The following is a 26009-nucleotide window of genomic DNA, read 5'->3' on the forward strand; positions in this document are numbered from 1 at the left end:
TCCTGCCTCTGCCTCCCTAAGTGCTGGGATTACAGGCATGAACCACTGTGCCTGGCTATACTCTACTTTGGACCTTTTAAACTGTGATATATAACAAAGTGCATAGAATACAAATGCATGGTTCAATGAACTTTGCTTGTTAAGTTAACATCTGTGAAACTGATATACAGGTTACATTATATATTACATACATATATTAGAAGATGTATTATATAATATATAAGCATATATAATACATTATATATAAGTATATATAATATATAAGTATATATTTTATATATAATATATATAAAATGTTACATTAATTTTATCACATGTAAGTTAAATTTCAATAGGAATTTTTTTTGTTGTTGCTTTTGTTTTTGTTTTTGTTTCTGAAACAGAGTCTCTGTTGCCCAGGCTGGAGGGCAGTGGCTCAATCTCAGCTCACTGCAACATCCTCCTCCCAGGTTCCAGCGATTTTTGTACCTCATCTTCCTGGGTAGCTGGGATTACAGGTGTGTACCACCATGCCCAGTTAATTTTTGTATTTTTAGTAGAGACGGGCTTTAGCCATGTTGGCCAGGCTAGTCTTGAACTCCTGGGCTCAAGTGATCAACCCACGTCGGCTTCCCAAAGTGCTGGCATTACAGGAGTGAGCCACCATGCCTGGCCAATAGGAATGATTTTTAAAGGAAACAACAAAAAAAAGAAATGATATATTGTAAACACCTCCGAAAGCCCCCACCCATAGCCCCTTTCCAATCACAACCTGTATATAATCCTCCCTAAAGAAACCATTATTCTGACATTTATGGTATTCACTTTTCTTACTTTTCTTTATGTATTTACCTCCTAAGTAATCATCCCTAAAACAAATAGCTTAACTCTGCCTCCCTTTGAACTTCACATAAATAGATTCATACTATATATATTCCTTTGTGTGGGACCTTTTCCACTCAACATTGTTTTTAAGCCTCATCCACATTATTGCCTGTAGCTATATTTTGTTGATTTTCACTTACGTACAGTATGCTAGTGAATGAATCTTCCACAATTTTCTTACCGTTGAGGGATACTTGTTTCTGGTTTCAGGTTTTTATGAGTAATACTGCTATGAACATTGATGTACCTATTTTTCGATGTACATGTGCACTTATTTCTGGTGTGTGCATATAAGGGTAGGATGTTGATAATCTATCTGGTGGTATGTGTAACTTCACCCTTACTAGGTAATGTAAAACTGTTTTCTGAAAAATGATTGTACCAATTTATGTTCTGACAGCAGTGTATGAGACACTTGGTACTATCAGATTTCAATTTTAGCTGATCTCATGAAAAGTAGAATCTCATTCTAATTTTAATATGTATTTTTAAATGCATAAAAAATATATCCATGGTTTTCTGGGGGGATGGGGGTACACTTTCTTTCCCAGTATTAATTCTTCCTGAACATGTCTCTGATGATTTCCTTCCTACCTGCCAGCATGTATTCATTATCTATTTCTAAATGATAAATTATAGCAAAACTTAGTGGCTTAACACAATAAACATTATCTCACACCCCCATGCGTGTAGGTCAGGAATCGGGCAGTGCCTTAGCTGGTTGGTTCTGGCTCAGGGTCTCTCACGAGGTTGCAGTTAAGATGTCTTCCAGGGCTGCATTCACCTGAAGGCTTATCTGGGGCCCAGGGATTCTCTTCTAAGGTAGCTCATGTATGTGTCTTGCAAATTATGGCTGATTGTTGGCAGGAGGACTCAATTTCTGCTCACATGGGAATCTCATAGGGCTACTCGAGCGTCTTCATGACATGGCAGCTGACTTCTCCCTAAATGAGTCATCCAAGAGAAAGATCAAAAAGTAAACTACAATGCCTCTTATGATCTGGCCTTAGAAGCCACTTCAGCCATATACTGTTCACTAGAAAAGAGGTGCCAACTACTGTACAGCTCACACACAAGGAAAGGGGAATTAGGCTCCATTTTTTTTAAAAGACAGAATACCAAAGAATTTATGAATATGTTTCAAAACCACCAGACAAAAAATTCAAAATCTCCTGATTTTCATCATTTGGCAAGCACTAAAATAATTATCAATTCAAGCATTAATAAAGTAATTTTAATCCAATAATTTTTAAATTAGTGGGTGAAAGTTTTGATGAGAAACAGGAAATGTGCATAGTCTCAAAGTATCTTCTCAAAAAGTATGTATTAGTTACAAAAGGAATCACAATAACTTTATAGTGTAAAACTTTATAGTGTAAAACCTGGGCAAAAAAATTTTGACCAAGTTATCAAAATTAACATTACCAGTAATGAGACATAACAATACCATATGATTTTCAATACAATGGACTGAGAACACATAACATCATTTCTATGGTATTCATGCCAAAAATGCATAACTAAATTTAATCATGAGGAATATTAGATAAACTAAACCCAGGTTGATGAACATTCTACAAAATAACTGGATAGTAGTCTTCATTAGCGTGAAGGTCATGAAAAACAAAGAAGAGTTGAGATATTGATTAAAGGAGACTAACAAGACATGACAACTAAAAGCAAGGTATGATCCTGGACCAGAAAATGTACACTAATCAGACAACAAGGAACATCTGTATAAAGTCAGTTGATTAATTAAAAGCGTATCAATCTTAATGTCCTGATTTTATTTATTTATTTAGAGACAGAGTCTCACTTTGTCACCCAGGGTGGAGTGCAGTGGCCTGATGACGGCTCACAGCAACCTCGATCTCCCAGGCTCAAGTGATCCTCCCACCTCAACCCCCTCCTCCAGTAGCTGAGACTACAGGCACACACCACCATGCTCAACTAACTTTTTAATTTTTTGTAGAGATGGGGTCTTCCTATGTTGCTTGGGCTGATCTCTTAACTCCTGGCCTCAAGTGTTCCTCCCACTTTGGCCTCCTAACGTGCTGAGATTACAGGTGTGAGCCACCGGGCCCAGTCAATGTCTTGATTTTAAAAATTATACTGTGGTTATATAGCATGTTAACATTTGAGGAAGCTGGGTAAAGAGTATATAAGAATTTCTTGCATTATTCCTGAAATTTTTTCATAAATCTGAAATCATTTCAAAGTGAAAACCAAAAAACATTATTATGTCTGAATATGTAATAATATATAATAAATATGTCTTGGCCGAGTGCAGTGGTTCCTGCCTGTAATCCGAGCACTTTGGGAGACCGAGGCAGGCAGATCACCTGAGGTCAGAGTTCAAGACCAGCCTGGCCAACATGGCAAAACCCATCTCTACTAAAAATGCAAAACTTAGCCAGGCATGGTGGCGCACACCTGTAATCCCAGCTACTTGGGAGGCTGAGGCATGAGAATTGCTGAACCCAGGAGGTGGAGGTTGTAGTGAGATTGCACCACTGCACTGCAGCCTGGATGACAGAGTGAGACTCTGTCTCAAAAAATATATATATATGATCAGCAAAAAATATGAGTGATACAATCACATCAGAAGCTCACTAGTCTCTAACGTGGGTAGCTACTGTAAAGAACTACCGTAGTTTTCTATATGGCCTCCATCTTTCCTTGTCTCTAATTCTACCATGCCCTCCTTGTGATCCAACACCAGCTGTCTGTCTAAAACATATATCTGATTCTGTCAATCTCCTCATTAAAATCTGTCAATGGCTTCTCATATCTTAGGATAAATTGATCTTCCCTAGCAGGGAATCCTCATATGAATCCTTAGCCATAGCTACATGGAATTGAACACATTCCCTAAGGCACACCATGGGTCTCCCACCTCTGGGTCTTTGCATATTTTATTCTGTCTTTTTTGCCTGGAAAAGTCCTGATTTTTCTTAGAGACTAATCACTAATGTCTATTTGTGAAGCTTTTCTGTACCCCTTCTCTCTCCAAATAGAGTGCGTTATTATATATCTGTTGTCTCCTACAGCACTTGTAGGGATTTCCCTCGCAGCGTTTGTTGTACTGTGTTGTAAGTAGGTACTTATATACCTGGGTCTTGTTTTGGTTTGTTTGGTTTTGATTTTTTTTTCCCTGAGTACTGTTAGGTTCTAGAAGGCAAATTCTTAAGCTATATTCATTCCCAGTACCTGGCACAGGAACAGACAAATGGTAGGTCTATTAGTTGTTTGTTGCTATGTTAACAAAATACCCCAAATATTAGCAGCTTAAAGCAACCAACATTAACTGTGTCATACAGTTTCTGAGAGTCAGGAATCTAGGAGCAGCTTTGATGAGTGGGTTCTCAGGGTCTTTCACAAGGCTCAATTCAAGGTGCCAGCCAAGGCTGCATCATCCAAAGACTTGGCTGAAGCTGCTGAATCTGCTTCTAAGCTGGTTTACTCACAGAACTGTTGACAAAAAGCATTGGATTCTCTTTGGCTGTTGGCAGAGGCCCTCAGTTCCACATGGCCCTGTCTATAGGTCACTGAATGTCTTCATGAGATGGCAGCTGGCTTCCTCCAGAGGAAGTGATCCAAGAGAGAACAAGGCAGAAGCCACAGTTTCTCCAATCATCTATCTCAGAAGTGACATACCATCACTCTGCCGTATGCTATTGGACCCACAGAACACCACTGACAAATGTCCAAGGGCACTTACCCAGCATGCATACCAGGAAGGAGGGAGTCATCAGGGGCCATCTTGGAGGCTGACTACCATAGTCGGCACTCATTCAACATCTGAATGAGCGAATGAAGTGATCTCCTCAGGACCACATCCCAAAGCACTTGTCAGTGAAGAACCAAAGTGAACTCATTTATCTTACAGAAGTCTTGGGTATAAAAATCCATCCCCAGTCACTGATTAGGACCACAAACAGCACATGAGAGAAGTTCCCATACCTTATTTACTGACTCTCTGAATAGAAGGACCTTGCAATTTTTCAGCAATATAAACTCAGAGCAGGGAAGATGGGATGATTCACCTGAGGTCACTGAGAAGATCAGATGACCCAGGAGGTCATCTGATTAGGATCCAGGTCCTAATCAGGAGTAGACTCCCTGCCCACTGAGAGTTATTGGAGTGAATTTTAGAGGAGCACACCTTTTGGGGGCTGTTGAGTTGCTTATAATGCTGAGTCTACTTCTATCTTCATTAAAGGGAAATGCATGGGTCCAGGGAATGGCCAACTCATAGCACATCAATATGTTAAGCTTTTCCCCTTTCTAATTTTAAGACGAGACACATTTTCACTACTTCCTATTCTCTGCTATAAAAGCAAACAAATAACTGACCATCCCATCATATTTTTATAAAATATTCTATATTACTTAATAGCTATTTACCCTCAAGGAGGATTCATGGCCTCATCCCTTATTCTTGTCTTTTTGTCTCACACTAGTTCCCTGTATGGGCTGTCCTTTCCTTAACTTCTAATATCAACCTCTTGTTGTTCTACCAGTTCTGTTAGTTCCAGCCAAGTCTCTCCTCCTTCAAGAAGATTCCCTGATCATTTGCTTCAGGGGATTTGCTTCCTTATTAGAACAACCCTATTTTACCATTTGTTTCACTCTTAGGACATTTGACTTTTTTTTTTTCTTTTTTTTGAGACGGAGTTTCCCTCTTGTTGCCCAGGCTGGAGTGCAATGGTGTGATCTCGGCTCACCGCAACCTCTGCCTCCCGGGTTCAAGCGATTCTCCTGCCTCAGTCTCCCAAGTAGCTGAGATTACAGGCATGTGCCACCACACCCAGCTAATTTTACATATTTTTTTTAGTAAAGACAGGGTTTCTCCATGTTGGTCAGGCTGGTCTCGAACTCCTGACCTCAGGTGATCTGCCCACCTTGGCCTCCCAAAGTGCTGGGATTACAAGCATGAGCCACTGCACCTGGCCTTGACTTCACTTTTTAAGTATTTAGGTACATGCTGGATGTGTCATACATATTTTTATTCTCTGTGTCCCCAGGAATAAATGAATACATTTGATTTCCTTTAATAGAATAAGAATTTAAATAAACCACAGAGGCTCTTTATACTTAAAAACTCTGGGGTAAATTTTCTTGCAATATTCAAACTGTTTTTCAGTCTTTGTTTGCTTTGCTTTTTATTGTGATTTCCGATTTTTAAAATTATTATATTTTTGAAGGCAGGATGCCCATACTGTGAAATTAACAGGTTACATATGTGCAGTATTGATACACTTCCCCTTTAACAAAATTTAATTCACTAATCACATGCATTTCTAAAGCCCTTTGAAAATGTGTGTCATGCTTATGGGTGGCCACATTCCAGAGGGCTGAATATGTGCTAGAAAAGGAGTGGAGGCTTGGGGGTGGGGAGAAAACCCTTACAAGGCAAGAGAACTGAGCATGTGCAAGACTCCTTACTAAACGAAGGAGGGCAGAGGAGTGCCGTTTTGGAAATATCAAGGGGAATGAAAAGAGAAAGAGAATTGACGGGAGAGAGAGGAATCTGCCCACACTCAGGGGATCATCCAGAATTCACAGATGAACAGGGTGCACTCAAGGAAGACTGCTCCTCCATCAGAGCACCACCCCTCAGTGACTGCTGACTTGTAAGACACTTCCAGCATCTTTTTACCAGGCCCCACCCTTGGGGATGCCCAGACCAAGATATCACTCTTTGCACTAAGTGACTCCTGAGATACCAGCCCTTTACCTGACTTACATTCTGTCATCCTGCATCAGAATTGTTTCGAATTTTTAGAGGTATTGTGTTATAATGGTGTTCAATGAAGTTGGAAGAATTCTGGCTCTGCTGCTTAGAAACTGGCAAGTTACCTGATTTCTTGGGACCTCCATTCTCTCATCTGTAAATTAGGACTAATAATACCTACAATGCAGGATATTTGTGAGGATTACACATTAGTTGGTACTCAATAAATGGCAGCTATTGAAAAGCAGTGTAGTATGGTGGTTAAAAGCATGGAGTCTGGATCTAGACAGAGGTTGAATCCTTGCTTTGTTACCTACTGTCTGTGTGACTGATTTTCTATGTGTCTCATTTTCCTAATCTATCAAGTGGGGATAATAATGGCACAGTTTCTATCTCATAGAGTTGATGAAGAGATATGATGGTTATAATTCAGAGTCTGTCAGATAAAAAGCATTTAGTAGATGGAAGTAGCAGTGGTAGTATCAACAGCAGTAGTAGTAATAATTGTTGTTGTTATTATTATTACAAAATATACAGTGGAAGGCAACAGTTAAGACTGTGTGCTGTGGTGCTGAACCGCTTGGATTCACATCCTGGTTCTACTCTTTTCCAGTTTTGTGATCTCACAGTCTCCATTCCCTCATCCTTAACCTGGGAATAATAATAGTATTGCCTTCATAGGATTTAATGAATTAATATATGTAAATTACTTCGAACCTGATAATAAACAATAAATAGTAAACAATAAATTTTAGCCAGAACAGTGATGGTAAACAATAAATAGTAAACAATAAAGGTTAGCCATTATATTCCCAAATTTCAATCAGCTATTGCTCCAGGATTTAGGCATTTCTGTGGGTAGTTTTAAAGTTTGATATCTTATACAATTAAATAAAATGTATGTATTATGTGGTGATTAACCTGTATACCAGTTCTCTGGGAAATAAACGGGCTTTCAGCCATAAAACGTTTTCAGCTGGGTCCCCGCTGACCATCTCTTCAGTTTCTATGTGTATAGCAGATGGTGGACTGCATTTTTTTTAAGTATTGCTTCTAAAGGGAAGACTATAAAGTTCTTAGAAAAATAAAATGCTCTAATTACAAGAGAATGCCATTGTCTCGGCTGTCTCACCCCACATCTTAATGACCGATACTGTGGAATATGACACAAAGGGAAGAGATCTCATAATTAGGCACATTGGAGAATCTCCTCGTGTGCTACAGACTGTGATTTCCAGTGACACACCAAAAGCCAGCCACTATAAATCCCTTTTTACTTTTCTCTCTGGCTGTACTGCAGTAACAGCACAAGTCGTTCGTTCAGATACCGGAAAGGCTTACAGTCCAGGAAACTTTTTTTTCTTGTCTCCAGCCAATAATCTTGTAGCATGGTGATGTCACCCCACAGTTATGCAATATGACTTAACTGTTGGATAGGTGACAGGAATTCCACTGACACCAAGATCACAATGAAATTGCTTAGCTGCTAAATTAGTCATATTGTACATTACAGATAAGTCACTTTTAAAAAAGCTGTGATTAACTGCCAGTTCAAATAGTACTATTCTTTGGGTAGGGAAGTCAGGACCCCATCACTCATAGTTTAAATGATCCCATCCAGTTATTCCAGCATCTGAGTAATACAAACAAGGTAGTTATCAAACTTCACAATATCACAGGCCACTTGAAAAGGGACCCAGTGTGAAAAGGAAACACTTTCTATCCTCTATATTTAGGAGGAATTTTGTACAAAATTTCCTGATTGTCTTCCAAAATTAGTAATTTTAATCTCTTGATGACTTTCCTAATCTAAATAGGATGAGAGTAGGATCCTGTTCCTCAATGATGACAAGGATTGTTTAGTGTTGTTTTCTTTTTCTCACACAAACTGGGCTCTGTCCTACAAGTCAACTACACTGTGAAAGGGGACTTTTTACTGACCACAAGCCATGATGAGGTAGATGTCACTTATTCTACAATATCGATTGTTAGAATAATCCTTAAATCTTCCCATTTTTAACACATGTGTTAGAAAAACTTAGAAAACACTGAAAAGTACAAAAATAAGCAAAGCCCCCACAGTCCCACCCTTCCCAAAACAACCATAACTAAAACTTGGTTGTAATTTCTTCTAGCCTCAATAAAGATTGAATAAATACAACAGCCTAACAAACTTCTTGCCTGGCAGTGTGCTGAGTGCTGGGCATAGAAAGATAAATAAGACTTCATCACTGCCCCTCAGGAAGTACACAGCTTACTGTAATGGGGTATGTAAACACAAAAAAGGCATTTAGCCCAGGCTGCAGAGAACGGAATGTGGGGTGGAGAAGATGCAAGGGATTATCAGAGCAGATTAGAGAAATCCTAGAGTGGGACTATTCAAAGTTTTGTCCACTAGGTGACTGCAGATTTTACAAGCAACCAATAGAAACTGAGAGTCCTCATTTAAAATTTTCAGAGCAATTTGACAGAGTAACTGTAATTCTGTTGAATCTAATAATTTTTAAAATTGGGTTTGTCTTTTATATTTTTTATCTCATTTTTGTTGTATTTATTTTTATTGTATTTTCAAAAATATCAGTCCACAATGGATTGGAGATTTAAAAATATATAAAACTCTACTCTCATGATGAAGAGTTTGAAAACCACTATACTCAGAGATTCAATAGCTTAGCCAAGTGTAGGGTGACCAACCATCTGGTTTGTGCTAAAACTGGGAAAGTTACAAGCAAATCAGGTGAATTGGCCACCTTAAAAGTGTTTATTTCTAAGAAATAATTAACTTCATGAGTGAATAGATGAGATGAAGGGGAAGCAATCATCATCAAAGAAATAATAGAAGAAAAATTCTCTCAACTGAAAAGAGGTCAGTCATTAGGTCAAAAGGGTTCACTAAGGGGCAGCCAAGATTAAAAAGAGTGCTGCAGCTAGCTGTACTTTCTAAATTTCAAGGGCCAAGACAAAAATCCTATATGATTACACAAACTGAGATGAACAAAATAATCGGGTGGTGAAACAGTATTTTCATTTCTAGTGAAATGAAATTTCTAACGAAAATGCTACATTTCTTTAACAAAAAAGATGTTTGCTTTCACTTTCTAAATTGAGAGAAAAGAAATAAGGAAGAATCGTCCTTTATATACAAATGTAACAATGAGGGTAATAAAAGGAAAACAGAAAACAATACCAGGGAAGAGTAACATGAGAAGATGCTAATATTAAGAATTAACATAATTTTTTTGATTTGGCTTCAAATTTGGCTCTCAGCTTCCTGGTTGGGGAAGAAGAGGTTAGAAATCACAATCATTAAAATTGTTGCTATGATGATGAAGGAAGAAGCATATATGTTTCTCAGCAAGACATGTTTTCCTGGTACTGAAATCTAAAACAAATTCAAAGAGTTTAATATTGGGGGCATTAAGTGGTGTGGTAGAGCTACCCTCAATAGCATTTCTACAGTAAACGTAGGAGTGAATTTCACATACCTGCTTCTTGCAGGGATCCTCAGGTCAGTGAAATCAAGATGTCTAAACACATTATAGCCTATATACCTTATTTGATTCAAGGATAGAACTTAAGAGTACCCTAGAAGAGTAGGTAAGTGGCGTGTCACTTAGTATTCTCTGATTATTTCTCTCAGCCAGGCTTGTAAAATAATAGGTAATTTGAGGTCTCCTAATATCTGAAAGTAAGTTACTCTGGTGCTCTCTATCGCTGATTGAGGGTATACAAAACTTCCAGTTTCAAAGGAGATACAATTGGACTTTGTTTACTTTCAGCACTGATATTAGCATTGGACATCAATTCTGTGCGAGATTAGGCTATTATGCTTCACATAATGAATATTATTTTAGTAGGTGTAAAAAGCCTTTAACATTCTTATTGGTTTTATTCCTCCTCTGGCACTCTCAATAAACTTAATAAATATTGTAGCACTTTCATTAATGCAAATGGCATTGTTTATCAAAATATTGTTATAATACCCAGTTCTCATAATTTTAAGTTAGAAAAACTTTCTTCATATGTAATCTGTTTGAATGAGCAAGAATCAGTTTGCAAATCAAGTATGTACATTATGATCACTTTTCAGAAAGTATGTATTTGTATGTATGTATTTCATAAATTGTATAATATCTACAAATATATAAGCACAGAAAAAGCATTAGAGAGATGCCTAATGTTAGCCCTGATTATCTCTGGGTGACAAGATTTAGACGACCTATTTTTTTCTTTTTACTTTTCCATATGTTTAAGTGTTCTACAATTAAACTAGTATTATCTTTGCAAGAAGAAAAATAATATCATTGCTTACTTAAAGGCATGTAGGGGTGAAAGCAATTAATGTCTCTATATCATCCCTAAGGCAAATCAGTCAGGTGATCATGCTGCCCTCTCAGGGCTTATATGATGATTTTAAGAATTGCATAGTTTAAGAAACAGCACAATTTGGGCCAGACACAGTGAGCAACTTTGCCACTTTCGCAGCTATTTGACTTTGGGCAAATGTTTAAACTTTTGATTCTCTGGTTCTTCATCTTCAAAATGGAAACTGGATTGTTTTAAGCATAAATGAAATCTCTGATATAAAGTGCCTGGAATGAAATAGGTGCTCAATAAATATTATATGCTTATTTGCTGGCCCCATTCCTGAAAGTGTTAGACCTGGTTCTACAAGTGTTAGTGCTCTTCCCTACAGTGGCTTTATGCAAACCTGGCTTCAGTCCAACACAAGTATTGGAGGAATAAGGAGACTTAGTCTCATTTTTCCCTTGTTCACTACTTTAGAGATGAGAAAGGGAGGAAAAGGAAGACTTACTGCAGATCTACTAAATATCAGGCACTATGTTACGTGTGTTACTTTGCTTAAGGAAGGTTCTCTATTTTTTCCCAAACACTTAAACATCTGTGAAGTGTCTCAAGTTTCTACCTTATTAATACATTTATCTCTGGAGAACTATTTACATTATATCACCACTCATACTAAAGCAGTTTCGTTATTCCTGTTTTTATCCTCAAAGACTCTTAGCTGTGACATAGAGGTTTGGTGAGTTAGGTCACCATCACAGTTGGGTCACATTTTTAGAACTTCATTTCATAGCATTCGGAACCCAGAAGTGTATATTTTATTTTTCTATCCCTTTATTTGCATGTCAGTATGTCTCCAGTCTTTATTTTTTACATTAATTGGGCACTGTTCTGTCTCTTTAATATATGGTAAATGTGCCTTGTTTAAATGAACCTCATTCTGTGTGGAAAAAGTTAGACAGAAAGCTAATGAAATGGGTATCTCCAATCACCAGTCCTTAGTTTTGAAAATTTGACTAAATTAACCTTACTAAAAAGAACTGAATCTCATCAAATTTACAACACTGGAAAGCATTCCACTACGAGAATGTTTCTGGGTCTGTGACAATTCATTTTCTATATAACTTTGCCTCAATATTTCAGACAGAGACAGTTAAGCAATTGTAGAGAGGCCTGCAGCATTTGGGAATGGGGCCTCCCTTCCTAATGATCTATTGCAGTTGAATTGCACATGGATTGCACAACAAAGGTTTCTATTTTCCTACTTTTTTTTCTTTATCACGTGCCAACTAAGCCTTTTTTCCTACACTCCCTTAAAATCTGACCCTTTCTCATCTTCTATGCTTTTGTCTTCCTGATGTGAAAACCGTAAGAAGGCAAATTACTAATTGCATCCCTCAAAGCCTCAAATAAATATGATGTAATTAGCCACACAAACATGACCTGCATCTTTTCCCCTGAAAGCTTTCCAAGCTATTTGTCCACTAAAGCGTGGTTTTCTGCAAACTCATTTCCCAGGAAATGTCCTCGAATGGCATGTGATCTTTCCATTTTAGACAAACTGCCTTGATCAGGTGTCACCCAACTGACCTGCTTTTTTTCTGCCTTTATTTCCAACACAGTGTTGTCTCTACAGACTATCAACTAAGTCCTGGTTTTTCCTCACAGAATTCCATTCTCAGCCCTATCCCTACACCACAGTTGACACATGCACTAGTTGGTTAACATATGTTTTATTACTCCCTCATGATTCTCACTGGACCTCTGAGTGACCTTGAAGTGCTGTGGTCATTTCCCCAGTGCTTTCCTCCAATACTTTGGTGGTATGGAGCTTGGCTTCAGGTTTGTTGTCATCTCATTTACTTGTTTAGTTTCCAGTTGGCTGGGAGCCAGCACTCTGCACTCTGCTCCATGCTTACGTTGCAAGCTACCTATCCAGGTCACAATTTTTATTTTTGTGTCTCTCACTATTTGAGGGAGTAAATCCACCACAAAGCGGTGAAGGTGAATGACAAGGGAAGAAATTAACAAGGGCTCTGTGATGCTCTTAGAGCATGAATTGCAGAGCAGAAGAGGTCCTAGATGCCACCTAGTCCAATTCTATCATTTTCCAGGCAGAGTTGATACCTCCGAGTTTAAAGTCATAAGCCATTCAAATAAATTAATACAAGAGCTGCCAGGAGGAACATTTCCAAGTGGTTGAAATCTTTGACTTTGAAATCATGTAGACCTGGGTTCAAATCCCAAGCTGTGTGGCCTTGCACAATTAATGTAAACGCACAAATCCATAGTATTCTAATCTATTAAAATGGGGATAATAACAACTGTCTTACTGGGTTGAGCTGAATATATGATTGCTATTAATTTTTAACCAAAAACCACCTCTATTGATTTTTAGTCAAATGCTTTTTACAAGGTAATGCTACTATTATGGTTCTAGTGCCAATCTTCCAAGATTTCTAATCTTTACTAACAGTGGTCTGACTTTGAACAACTTATTTACAAAACTGTGCTTCAGTTGATTAATCCATAATACAAAGCTAATAATGATACCTAGTAAATAGGTAGATGTAAGAATTAAATAGATAATCCTTGTAAATATAGCATTTCACATAGAGTTTAGCATGTAAAAAGCAACAAAGCATTGAAAGTTCTATATAGTCTCAAATGCCCAGAACAAATGAATGATCAGGATACTCTCCTCCCATGTACTCTCAGAAACAGATCCAAGGTTATACACTTGGTTCTTTTTGGCTCACAGTGCTTATATTCATTTATTCAACCTGGGGCTTAAACAATAGGTAGCATTAGACCATGTAGAGATGGAAAAAAAAAATTTTTCCACCAAATCAACCACTATGAGCAAAGAAGAGAAAGGGGAAGGTGCATGACACGTCTCTTAAACAGTAAGTAAATCTGTTTGGTTTCAAAGGCTTCAAATTGCCCTCCCCACCTGTAGACTCATCCCCTCCTTGCTGCTACCAGAAACAAAATACCAATTTGAGCATGATTACAATTTTCCCAATTTTAGTGTTCTACATCAAATTCAAAAATAAAGTCCCAACCCCTTAGCACAACCTCCCAGGCCTGTCACAATCTCTCTCTGCCTAACTTGCTAGCCTCAATTCCTCCACTCTGCCAACTGCCCTCCCTGAGACATGTGCATTTATCTGAATCATCTGACTCACCTTCAGCCCTTTGCATGAGTTGTTGTTTCGTTGGCCAAAAACATTGCCCTACTAGGCCTTTAAAACTTAGTTCAGAGCTTGCCTGTAGGAAGTCTTCTTTGACACCCTTTGCCTATCCCTGACACTCCCCCAACACAAACAAGAGCAGAGGTCCTCCTTGGAAGTCCCATAGCATCGTATGTTTACCTTAAGCAAAACTGGCAAGACATGGATTCCACGTTTGTATCTCTCTCCCTCTAGAATGCAAGTTCCCTGACCACAGAGGTTGGGTCTTTTAAAGAACCTACTGTGTGCTGAGCGCTGTTGTAAGCACTGAGAAATAAAGAACAAGAGAGGCAAAGTCCCTGATGTCTCGGAGTTTATGGTCTCATGCGGTAAGTCAGACAATTAACAAACAGATAAAAGCATAGTGACAAGTGCTACTCTAGTGTACTAAAGAGTAGTAAGAGAGAAAAAGGAAAACATAAGATCATGTGGTCTAATCACGGCAGAGAATTGAGGAGGAGCCAGTGATGCCTGGAACCAGGGCAAGACTGCTTGATCCTGAGGGCAGAGTAAGAACTCAGATATTTGCGGAGGGAAGGAAGGAGCTGGTTGAGATCTAGTTCAAGGATATAAAAGGGATTCAAACTCCTTCCATATAGAAACCAGTAGTACAGTAACTTTCCAGTCCAGGAACAAAACGCAGAGAAAAGCACCAACATTTTCAGGTCTAGTTCAGACTTGGAGCCTTGGAAGGTGATAATGGTTTGGATCTGTGTCCCCACCAAATATAATGTTGAATTGTAATCCCCAGTGTTGGAGGCGGGGTCTGGTGGGAGGCGATCAGATCATGAGGGCGGAGTTCTCATGGATGGTTTAGCACCATCCTCCCTTGGTACCATATAGTGAGTGAGTTCTCACGAGATCTGGTTGTTTAAAAGTGTATGGCACCTCCCCCGCCCCATCTCTTGCTCCTGCTCCAGCCATGTAAGACTTGCCTGCTTTCCCTTTGCCTTCCACCATGATTATCAGTCTCCTGAGGCCTCCTCAGCCATACTTCCTGTATAGCCTGTGGAACCATGAGCCAATTACACCTTTTTTCTTTATAAACAGTCTCAGGTACTTCTTTTCTTTCTTTTTTGAGATGGGGTCTCACTCTGTCATCCAGACTGGAGTGCAGTGGCACTATCTCAACCCACTGCAACCTCTGCCTCCTGGGCTCAAGTGATTATCTCACCTCAGCCTCCCAAGTAGCAAGTAGCTGGGACTGCAGGCACACACCACCACACCTGGCTAATTTTTGTATTTTTGGTAGAGACAGGGTTTCATTCGAGACCAGGGTCTCGAACTCCTGGACTCAAGTGATCTGCCTGCCTCAGCCTCCCAAAGTGCTGGGATTATAGGCATGAGCCACCACACCATACCTGCCCTAGGTATTTCTTTACAGCAGTGTGAAAATGGACTACTACAGGAGGGGTGGCCAGAGGCTATGCTGAACTGGTGATCTTAGGGCAAAATAGGGTTTTTTTTAAAGAGATGGGGTCTTGCTATGTTGTCCAAACTGGAGTGTAGTGGCTATTCATAGGCCCAATCATAGTGTACTGCAGCCTCCAACTCCTGGGCTCAAGTGATCCTCCTGCCTCGGTCTCCCCAGCAACTGGGAGTATGGGAATGTGCCACCTTGCCAGGCTTGGTGCAGGTTTTTATAAGCCAACATTCCATGAAGAATAGCCCAGAAACACTAGACTAAGCCCTGGAGTTGCTGGGAAGCCTCAGTTTGGGAAATACTACTCTCCCAACCCCCACCTCACCACCACCTGGGCACTCACAATGTACATTAGCATATTTAAGGCTCTGAATATCTCAGCATGTGGAAAACCTGGTACACTTTTATTTCCCAAATTAATCTGACCACTGTATGCTTTTTGTTTTGTCTTGATTTGTTTGAATACAATACTGTTTTAATCATGTGAGCAAGTATTTTGTAAAACAGACTTTAGGAAACTGGTCTAAATCATTCTCCATAACCCACAAGCCTAATTGTGATAATGTCTAGCTTCCAGTAATTTTGTTCAGTAGAAGCATTAAATAAATAAGGTAATAGGACTTTTGAAAAGATATAATAGTTTGGTTTGCACATGTGAAAGTAGAAGGTGCAAGAGTCTCAATAAGTCTAATTTCACCACATTTATTCATCTTAAAATAATTTCAACAGAACTAAAAATGGCTAATATGTGTAAAGATAAATATGTATAAATATATACTAATATAAGTTTTATGAAAAAACTAATTACTAAAGGTTAAATTTGAATTTGAATGCATTTTTATGCACTGCAGATTAGTCAGATTTTTTAAGTAAAATGAATCATTTCTCTTCAACCCAGTGCAAAACAAATTAAGTTTATTCATCACAAACCCATCTTGCTTATTTTAATTACAACCACTTTAAATAGCAGAACTATTAGGCTCTATAACATTAATTTTTTAAAATTAAATACATTAGATTTCATAATAATATAGGTACTTAATGGAGAGAAAAACTCCATGTCAAAGGCTAATTAATATCATTGACACTTTCCCAGTAACTAAAAATAAGACTAACAGCAAGTTCCTCCAGTATCATGCTATATTATAATATATACAAAGTCCATTGGGAAATTGACTTCATACTTCTTTCATCAGAGTAAATCCAACCAAGGCTGGGTGTGGTGGCTCATGCTTATAATCCCAGCACTTTTGGAGGATGAGGCCAGCAGATCACTTGAGGTCAGGAGTTTGAGACCAGCCTGGCCAATATGACAAAACCCTGTCTCTACTAGAAATACAAAAATTAGTCAGGCATGGTGGCTCACGCCTGTAGTCCCAGCTACTTGGGAGGCTGAGGCAGGAGAATCACTTGAACCAGGGAGCCAGAGGTTGCAGTGAGCCAAGATCCCACCACTGCACTCCAGCCTGGGCAACAAGAGCAAAACTCCGTGTCAAAAATAAATAAATAAATAATAAATCCAACCATACAAAATTATTGTTCTAGCCATTCAAAAATGTTAGATTTATAAAGTTCACATGTACATCATTACTGTATACAGAACTTACTTCCTAGCTAAGCTTGGATTATAGCCATCTTTGTCAAATTAACTCTTCTAAGTTTCCAGCTTTCTAATACCTTTAAAATTATGGGGCATCTTAAATAAAGCTACCTCAAAAGAAGTCACTGAGTAAATGACTGCTAGTAGTTTAGTAACAATAAATATCAATGGTGTAATTTATTCTCAAGTCAAGTTTTATCAATAATTTGCTACCTTGCCCAAACTGGTCTTCAGATATATTAAAGAGTAGTTTAATTATTCATCTGCTTAATGTACATCTAATAAAATAAGGCCAGCATCATCATTAACTAGAATTAACCTAAGCCCTCCACAAATATTGATTTATGTAAGTCTCCAGTCAAAACTCACTTTTTAAAATCTACCTTTTATTTGGCTTCTAACAACCAACTGAGAATTATAACTAAGAACTTTGCCATATTTTAACAAATGCTTGGCTGTTTTTAGCATTTTGATACTTATTCTTTATAGAATAAAGTACTTTTAGCACTCATTTCAATAGATTTTTCTTTTAGATCACTTGGGTCAAATATCAAGGAAAATAAATAAGAAAATGGTCAACTAAAATGCTCTCTTGACTGTTAAGTGTCTCATCTATGTGATAAAATACCATGAGCCCATTAAAACTCACATTGCATGGGGAGAGAGTGGTCTTTTCAATAAATGATAATGGATCAGTTAGACACACACATGAAAAAAAAATTTGACCTTCTACCTCAAACTATACACAAAAATCAGTTTTAGATGTATTGTAGATCTAAATGTAAAAGGTAATATGACTTTTAGAATAAAACATAAGAAAATACCCATGACCTTAAAATAGGCAAATATTTCTCAAACAGGACACAGAAAGTTTTAATCACAAAATAAATTGATAAATTGGACTACATTAAAATTAAGAACTTCTATTTCATGAGAAGTCACCATTAAGAGTGAAAAGGCAAGCCACAGAATGGGAGAAGATATTTCCACTACAAATCTGTATTTCCACTACAAATCTGGCAAAAGGACTCATCCAGAATATTTAAAAAGGCTCCTGTAAGTCAATATGAAAAACAGACAACCCAGTTGAAAAATAGGCAAACAATTTGAGGAAACATTTTACAAAACAGGATATCCAAGTGACTGATAAACATATGAAATGAAAACCACAATGAGATGCCACTACCTAACCACCACAGTGACCAAAATTTTCCAGCATTTCTTTAAGTGAACATATCATCATTACAATTAAAAATACACATTTTGGCTGGGCGTGGTGGCTCACACCTGTAATCCATCATTTTGGGAGACCAAGGTAAGTGGATCACCTGAGGTCAGGAGTTCGAGACCAGCCTGGCCAACATGGTGAAAACCCATCTCTACTACAAATACAAAAAATTAGTCAGGCGTGGTGGCACGCACCTGTAATCCCAGCTACTCAGGATCCTGAAGCAGGAGAATTGTTTGAACTCAGGAGGTGGAGGTTGCAGTGAGCCGAGATCACGCTATTGCTCTCCAGCCTGGGCGACAAGAGTGAAACTCCGTCTCAAAAACAAACAAACAAACAAACAAAAAAACACATATGATCGATATGCTCCTGCTGAATTTATATGAAAAGAATAAATATATATGTCTTGTCTGTCTAAGTAAAAGAAGAATATCAAGTAAACTATTACCTTCAATGGCCTTGCCTTTTTAGACTGTGCATATGAAGTGTTGACAAGAAAGTGAAATAGGTAGAACTTTTAAACATGACTGCCAAGAGTGTATAATTGGTATAGCCACTTTGGAGAACTGTTTAGCATTATCTATTAAAGCTGAACGTATGCTCGCCACATAACCCAACACTCCCTTTCCTAGGAGAGAAAGGAGTGCACATATCCACTAGAAGAGATTTATAAAGATGTTAATAGCAGCACCATTTATAATGGCTTAAGATGAGAAAACAACACAAATGTCAATTAAAAATGGAATGTTTAAATAAACTGTAGTATATTCATACAATGGAATACTATACAACAACAAAAATGAGCCATAGGCTGGGCACGGTGGCTCATACCTGCAATCCCAGCACTTTGGGAGGCCAAGGCGGGTGGATCACTTGAGGCCCAGAGTTCGAGACCAACCTGGCCAACCTGGTGAAACCCCATCTCTACTAAAAATACAAAAATTAGACAGGCGTGGTGACAGGTGCCTGTAATCCCAGCTACTTTGGAGGCTGAGGCAGGAGAATCACTTGAACCCAGAAAGCAGAGGTTGCAGTGAGCCGAGATCATGCCATCACATGATCTGGGCTCTGGCAACAGAGCGAGACTCTGTCTCAAAAGAAAAGAAAAGAAAAGAAAAGAAAAGGAAATGAGCCATATACAAAAACTGAATGGCTCTCACAAGCAAGATGGGAAGTGGCACCCCCCCCAAAAAAATACTACATACTACTGTATGATTCCATTTATTAAAAAGTCCAAAACCAGGGGCTGAGGGGAGAAGATCTATGCTTTAAAAGTCAGGATCATGATAACACTTTCAGCATAGTGCCTGGAAGGGGATATGAGGGAGGCTTTTGGGGTGCTGTTATGTTCTCTTTCTGGAGCGCTGTCCTAGTCTGTTGGTTACATGGGTATATTCACTTTGTGGCATTCATCAAGCTGCACACTTACAATTTGTGCATTTTCTGTATGTTATACTACAATAAAATTTATATTAAAAAATCTTTTTATACATATTTGTATAACATTTTTTTGTACTTTTTCTATATTTGATTTCCTTAAGCGAACATATCACCACTGTAATAATAAAAGACAAATACTGTTTTTATGCTCCTGCCAGGATTTATACAAAAAGAACAAACCAGATTTATCAACATATAGGTGGTCTTGCCTGCCTAGACAAAAGAAAAAGTTTTAAGCAATTTCCTTCAATGGTCTGGAAAATTGTGTCAAAATGTCAACCTGATATCAAATACATCTTATATGAAATAGATTATTGAGGTGCTGTGAAGTAGCCTTGGATAAATATGGTCAAGAACAAACTGCCTCTTCAATATCAGGAACTTCCTGCTTTAGAAAGTATCTGAAAAACTGCCTCAGTTTGCCTATAAATCCTAGCACAGCAATAGTTTACCTGACAATTGGACATTTTAAATACCACATCAGAAGTCCAGTGAAATGCATTTTAATAAGTCCCAGGATACCCCAGCTTTCTTCTAATATAAGAAGTAAATTAAAAAAAAAAAAAAAAAAAAAAGCAGCCTGGGCAACATGGGAAAACCCGGTCTTTACAAAAAATACAAAAATTAGCCGGGCATAGTGGTGTGTGCCTATAATCCCAGCTACTCGAGAGGCTGAGGTGGGAGGATTGCTTGAGACTAGGAGGTCAGGGCTGCAATGAGCCATGATCGCGCCACTGCACTCCAGCCTGGACAACAGATCCAGACCCTGTCTCAGAAAAAATAACAATAAAAAAAAGAAAGAAAGAAATGAGAGTAAATGTTTTCTCATTCTGTCCTTCTCTTCTCCTTCTTTGCTTGTCTCTTCTCTCTCCCTTTTCTTTTCTTCTCTTCCTCTTTTTCTTCCCTTTCCCTATTTAATCTCAGTCATGCGATCTCCAGTGAGGCTAGAAAGTTTTAAGTTTAGTTCTCCTAGTGTTTGAAACACAAGCTGAAGTGAAGGCCCTTGTTATAACTGGGAAATTAGCCTCCAACCTCTCTAAAATTGGAAGTGCAAAGAGAGAAGGGAAAGTGAACAAGTATCTGTTTCTTCTTCCCTCTCCCGCTCCAGCCCCTCCCCCTTAGTTCTCCAACCCGGGCCTCACTATAGGTCAAAATGAATGCAGCTGCCCAACACTGTGATGCGAGCTCGTTCACACTGACGGACACTTTTCTCATGTTCACGTGGTAGGTCACAGAGCAGCAGGGGAAAGGGAAGTGGTGATGCAGTATCTACTACCTACGCTAGGGGTAGGGGACCAGAAAGTTGCTAGGGGAAAAAAAAATATTCGAACAGTGAAATGGAGCGTGTAACAAAGTGGAGGAGAGTGGCTCTTTGAACCGCTATAGTGGCAGGAAGAGCAAATCAGGTGCTGTGTTACAAAAGAACAGGGAAAAAATGTACAAGTGAGATGGTATATATCCAAGTTATTTGAAGACCCTGAAATCCTTCAAATATTAGAGATTATAGCTATGATGCTAAATGCCTTAGGGACTTTCAGAAGAGCTTGTATATTTAAAAGGGGTGCAAAACCTCGAAAATTTATAGGCATCCTAGAAAGTCCCCCAACAGAAACTCTGAAACCTGCATCGAGACTTCCCATTTTACAGTACAAGGAAGGTGGGGGTAGGGGATGAGGTGGTTTCCACCGGGCCCAGCAGAAAAAAGCAGAAAGGTCACCTCCTCCCAATCTGCAAGTATCTGAAATCCCCTCATGGAGGATTGTGACATGAGGCTGAAAGACTCAGAGCGCACAGGATGAGACCTCAGGCCAGAGCCAGGTCAGCTCAGCTCGCAAAAGAAGGGTGGGAAGTTCCTACTCTGGTGCTGCTGGCACACCATCCCCCAGAATGGAGGCAGGAGTGGGAGGCAGGCTGCCTGGCAGAACTAGGTGGAGAGGGAAGAAAATGGCCTGAGAATGCTGACTAGATTTGAGTATTTGATGTCTGAAGGGGATTTGGGGTGAGGCAAGGAACAAATGACTTGATAAGAAAACCACAAAGGCAGATGAAAGACACAAGATAGAAGAGGGGAGGCTAACTATAAGAAAGTGATTGTGGGCAGGTTGAGATAGCCATTGGGACAAAAGAAAGTGGTCAGTGAGGGCGAGGAAGGAAGAAATCAGCCTCAGAAGGAGCAGAATTCACACCAGTCTGAAGCCCAAATCTGAAATAGATTCACACATTATTCAAGCCCAAGAGTTGTGGTTTGGGGTGCCCTTATATGGGGCTGGGGGGAGGTGGCAGGAGGGGTTCTTTTTAAATAAATGAACCATAAATGATTCAAAAGATTTTTTTAACTTTTTATTATGAAAAATTGAGCATACAAAAAAGTAAGCAGAATATAATAATGACCTTCATGTACCCAGTACTCTGATCCAACAATTATCTAATCCTGGTCAATCACGTCATTCAACCACAGCCATTTTCCCACTTCTCATATTAGTTTTTTTTTTTTTTTTTAATTATTGTAGTAATGGCTGGGCACGGTGGCTCACACCTGTAATCCCAGTACTTTGGGAGGCTGAGGCGGGCCGATCACAAGGTCAGGAGTTTGAGACCAGCCTGGCCAACATGGTGAAACCCCATTTCTACCAAAAATACAAAATTATCTGGGTGTGGTGGTGCACACCTGTAATCCCAGTTACTCAGGAGGCTGAGGCAGCAGAATCGCTCGAACCCGGGAGGCAGAGGTTACAGTGAGCCGAGATCATGCCACTGCACTCCGGGCTGGGTGACAAGAGTGAAACTCCATCTCAGAAAAAAAAAAAAAAAAGTGACCACAATGTCATTATACCTCAAAAATTCTTACCATCAGGGGATATTTTGGTGGCATTTCTACATTAAAGCCTCTCTTGTTACTGTACCCAAAAATGCTTGTGCATTTTAGAAGAATTTGGAAAGGTGAGAAGAAATTTTACTAAGAGAAGGGATCAAGAGGTAAAGCTGTATCAGGAACCCTGGGAAGGACAAAGACCTAGCAAGAAAGACTGTTCTAGGCTGGGCGCGGTGGCTCACGCCTGTAACCCCAACACTTTGGGGGACGAGGCAGGCAGATCACCTGAGGTCAGGAGTTCGAGACCAGCCTGACCAACATAGAGAAACCTCTACTAAAAATACAAAATTAGTTGGGCATGGTGGCGCATGCCTGTAATCCCAGCTACTCGGGAGGCTGAGGCAGGAGAATCACTTGAACCTGGGAGGCAGAGGTTGCTGTGAGCCAAGATTGTGCCATTGTACTCCAGCCTGGGCAACAAGAGCAAAACTCTGTCTCAAAAAAAAAAAAAAAAAAAAAAGATTGTGCTCTGTGGTTGGTCATAGAATACAGCCGTACAGTGGAGGACATGCGTCTTATAAAACTCCATACTTAGCTCTAGAGAAGTCTGCAGCAATCAGTAGACATCAAAAAGCCAACATTGAAACTGCTCTCATTGAAAGCAGAGAATTAGGGGATCTCTATAGCAGGAAAAATGGTGTTTTCTGTTCTGTCTCCCTTCCCCCAATCTATTGTACTAATATATTATGTGCATCATAAAATATTTAAAAAACATATCATTAAAGGATGTGATTAAAAAATAAACTTCTTATATTTTTCTCACACTCTAATAGATCATCTTGCACCCCTCACTTTGGAGACCACAGAGCTTGATTGTCACTGTTACCCCAAGTGTAATCTTTAAGTGGGTGATAGAGAAATCAGGTTTGGCAGGTTGAAAAAGAGCCTAGGGACACCTATGCAAAGGACAGTAGAGGCCAGTGGTCTCAACTCTACTGTACATTAAAGTCAGCCTGGGAGGTTCTGAGAAATGTGAACACTCAGGTCCCACCCCATACGAATCAAATTAGTAATTCAGAAGGTGAAATCTGTGTGGTTTTGTTTTTTTGTTTTGTTTTTTTTTTGAGACGGAGTTTCAATCTTGTTGCCCAAGCTGGAGTGCAATGGCGCGATCTTGGCTCACTGCAACCTCTGCCTCCCCAGTTCAAGTGATTCTCCTGCCTCACTCAGCCTCCCGAGTAGCTGGGATACAGGCACGTGCCACCATGCCCGGCTAAATTTTTTTGTATTTTTAGTAGAAACGGGGTTTCACAATGTTAGCCAGGCTGGTCTCGAATTCCTGACCTCAAGTGATCTGCCTGCCTTGGCCTCCCAAAGTGCTGGAATTACAGGCGTGAAGGTCTGTGCATTTTTAAAAAGTTCCTCCAGTGATTCTTACAGGCAGGGTTGAAAACCCACTGGTGTAGGTGTTTAAAAAAAATAGTTGTTTAACGTGAGGATATTAGTTCTGATTTTAAAACATTTTATTCTGCCATTTTCTCATCTAGGAGTGGGACAATGTTTCGCACGGAAGTGAGAGGAAAAGGAGGGTAGAAAAACTTTAAAGTAGAAATTAGACCTAATAAAAGAATAGTGAAGTTCTCTCGAAAAAGGGTGGTTTTCATTTCTATATTCCAGGTTCTAATTTACTACATCTTAAACTGATCCAAAATTTTGACAGACCTTATTTTCATTCAACCAAAGGCACTTACCCTATTAGATTATTAAAATTATCTAATGACTATTTCATATTGCGATCATGGTTATTTCATATGTCAAAATAATTAATCCCGGCTACTTACATGTTTTCTTTTTAATCAAGTTTATCTCTCAGTTGGGAAAAGAAACAAATCTGATCTTAAAAAAATACAAAGACATTTTCTATCTCTGAGGAACTGACTTCATCAAATTATCCTGGAGGGAAAAGCAAGTACAAAAATATGAACTATAGGCAGCTGGAAAGCAAAATTCTCCACAGTGAATGACACACCAAATCCTGCAGGGAAATATGCACCACAATACTTTGTTTCCTGTGGCTTCCTGCCTGAGGAACACTGAAGAACAGTAAAAATTATTCCAGAAATGATTTCCTCAGCTGTCTCATGGATGAATTTAGCACAGGTATTTGGTCAAAATGTTAAATCACTGTCAAATCCAAACGTGTATATTTATAAATGTTTATATATGTAATCACAGGTTCCTAAAAATGAAGGTTAAAAGAAACTTGAACTGGATTCCATTTTATCACACGCCTGGAATGCTGAAAATGCTGTGGCAAAGTCATCCATTCATTCATCTAAGTGAAAAGCCTATAAAATCATAGGCATCTTCAGCCATATCCTTAAATTTCACCATTTTACGTTTCACCAAAGTTATATTGGCATTATCTTTTGTGCTGGAAACAAAGTTAATTGTCTTCTGCAGGATACTTAAAATAAAATGGGCAATCTCAGTTTATTTTATGATATTTAAGAGGCTAAAATGAGCTTGTTCCACAAATAGCCTTCCTAGTAAATCCTGGGAAGTCATGAGAGGGCTGTGTGACGGTAGCACACACCTACTGTAGATGGCATTGTGCATTTGGCTTGGCCACAGCAAGTGTTTACTAAACTAGGGGTGGGTTGTCACAACAGACTCCAAGGTCATGCAGAAAATTAATATCAATAATTAATATCTTTGTATGGTTTTACATGGTACTTCACATTTTTAGATGATTTACAATTAGTTATCATCCATCCTTGATATGTTATTGCCATAATTCAGGACCTCCATATCTCTTACCTGGACTACTTCTAAATAGGTTCTCATCTCACTCCAGCCCATCCTCACCATCACATGTTCTCTTGACAATGCATCTTGGAGCCTGTCACTCCTGTTATTTATCTATAGAATGTTCTATCTCTTGTTTCTTGGTTCTCACCTCCTACTACCTTCCCACATTCACTGCTTAACACAGCTACATGGAGTTTTGTGCCATTCTCCAAACATACTGTTTGGTTCTAAGCTCTGTTTCTTCACTGTTCTTCATGAGTATCTTCAAAGTCTCTGCCTGACTGGCAAGCTCTCACAAGGCCTGGGAAATCAAGCCACAACTTTATCTCTTCTGTGGAAGCCTTTTTGGAAAGCTCCAGGGTTGGCCTTTCTATCTTTTGTGTTATCTTAACCTTTGTACATACTTTTATTGTCATTCTTATCACCATTGTCTCTTTCCAAATCTGGGTTCCCCTCTCTCCACTATCACCCCCAAATAGAAATTGAGTTCCTCCAGGGAAGATACTCTTTCACAGTCATCTTGGTATCCCCAGAATCTGGCAAGTGTTCAATTAAA

The 26009-nt window shown here is 39.0% G+C and overlaps 1 long non-coding RNA gene across 2 annotated transcripts in view; it reads right to left on the reverse strand.

Moving 5' to 3' along the window:
- Positions 1-301: 301 nt before the first annotated feature.
- Positions 302-26009, reverse strand: part of LOC129143544 (uncharacterized) — a 40368-nt gene continuing 14660 nt past the window's right edge. Inside the window, exons 3-5 of one of the 2 annotated variants that reach the window (XR_008547141.2) lie at positions 18585-18682; positions 1649-1808; positions 302-648 (exon numbers count right to left, since the gene is read on the reverse strand). This is a non-coding gene — a long non-coding RNA (uncharacterized LOC129143544). The other variant, XR_010155840.1, reaches the window with a different exon arrangement.

Source organism: Pan troglodytes, chromosome 2, assembly GCF_028858775.2.
Source record: "Pan troglodytes isolate AG18354 chromosome 2, NHGRI_mPanTro3-v2.0_pri, whole genome shotgun sequence".
Lineage (NCBI taxonomy): Eukaryota > Metazoa > Chordata > Mammalia > Primates > Hominidae > Pan > Pan troglodytes.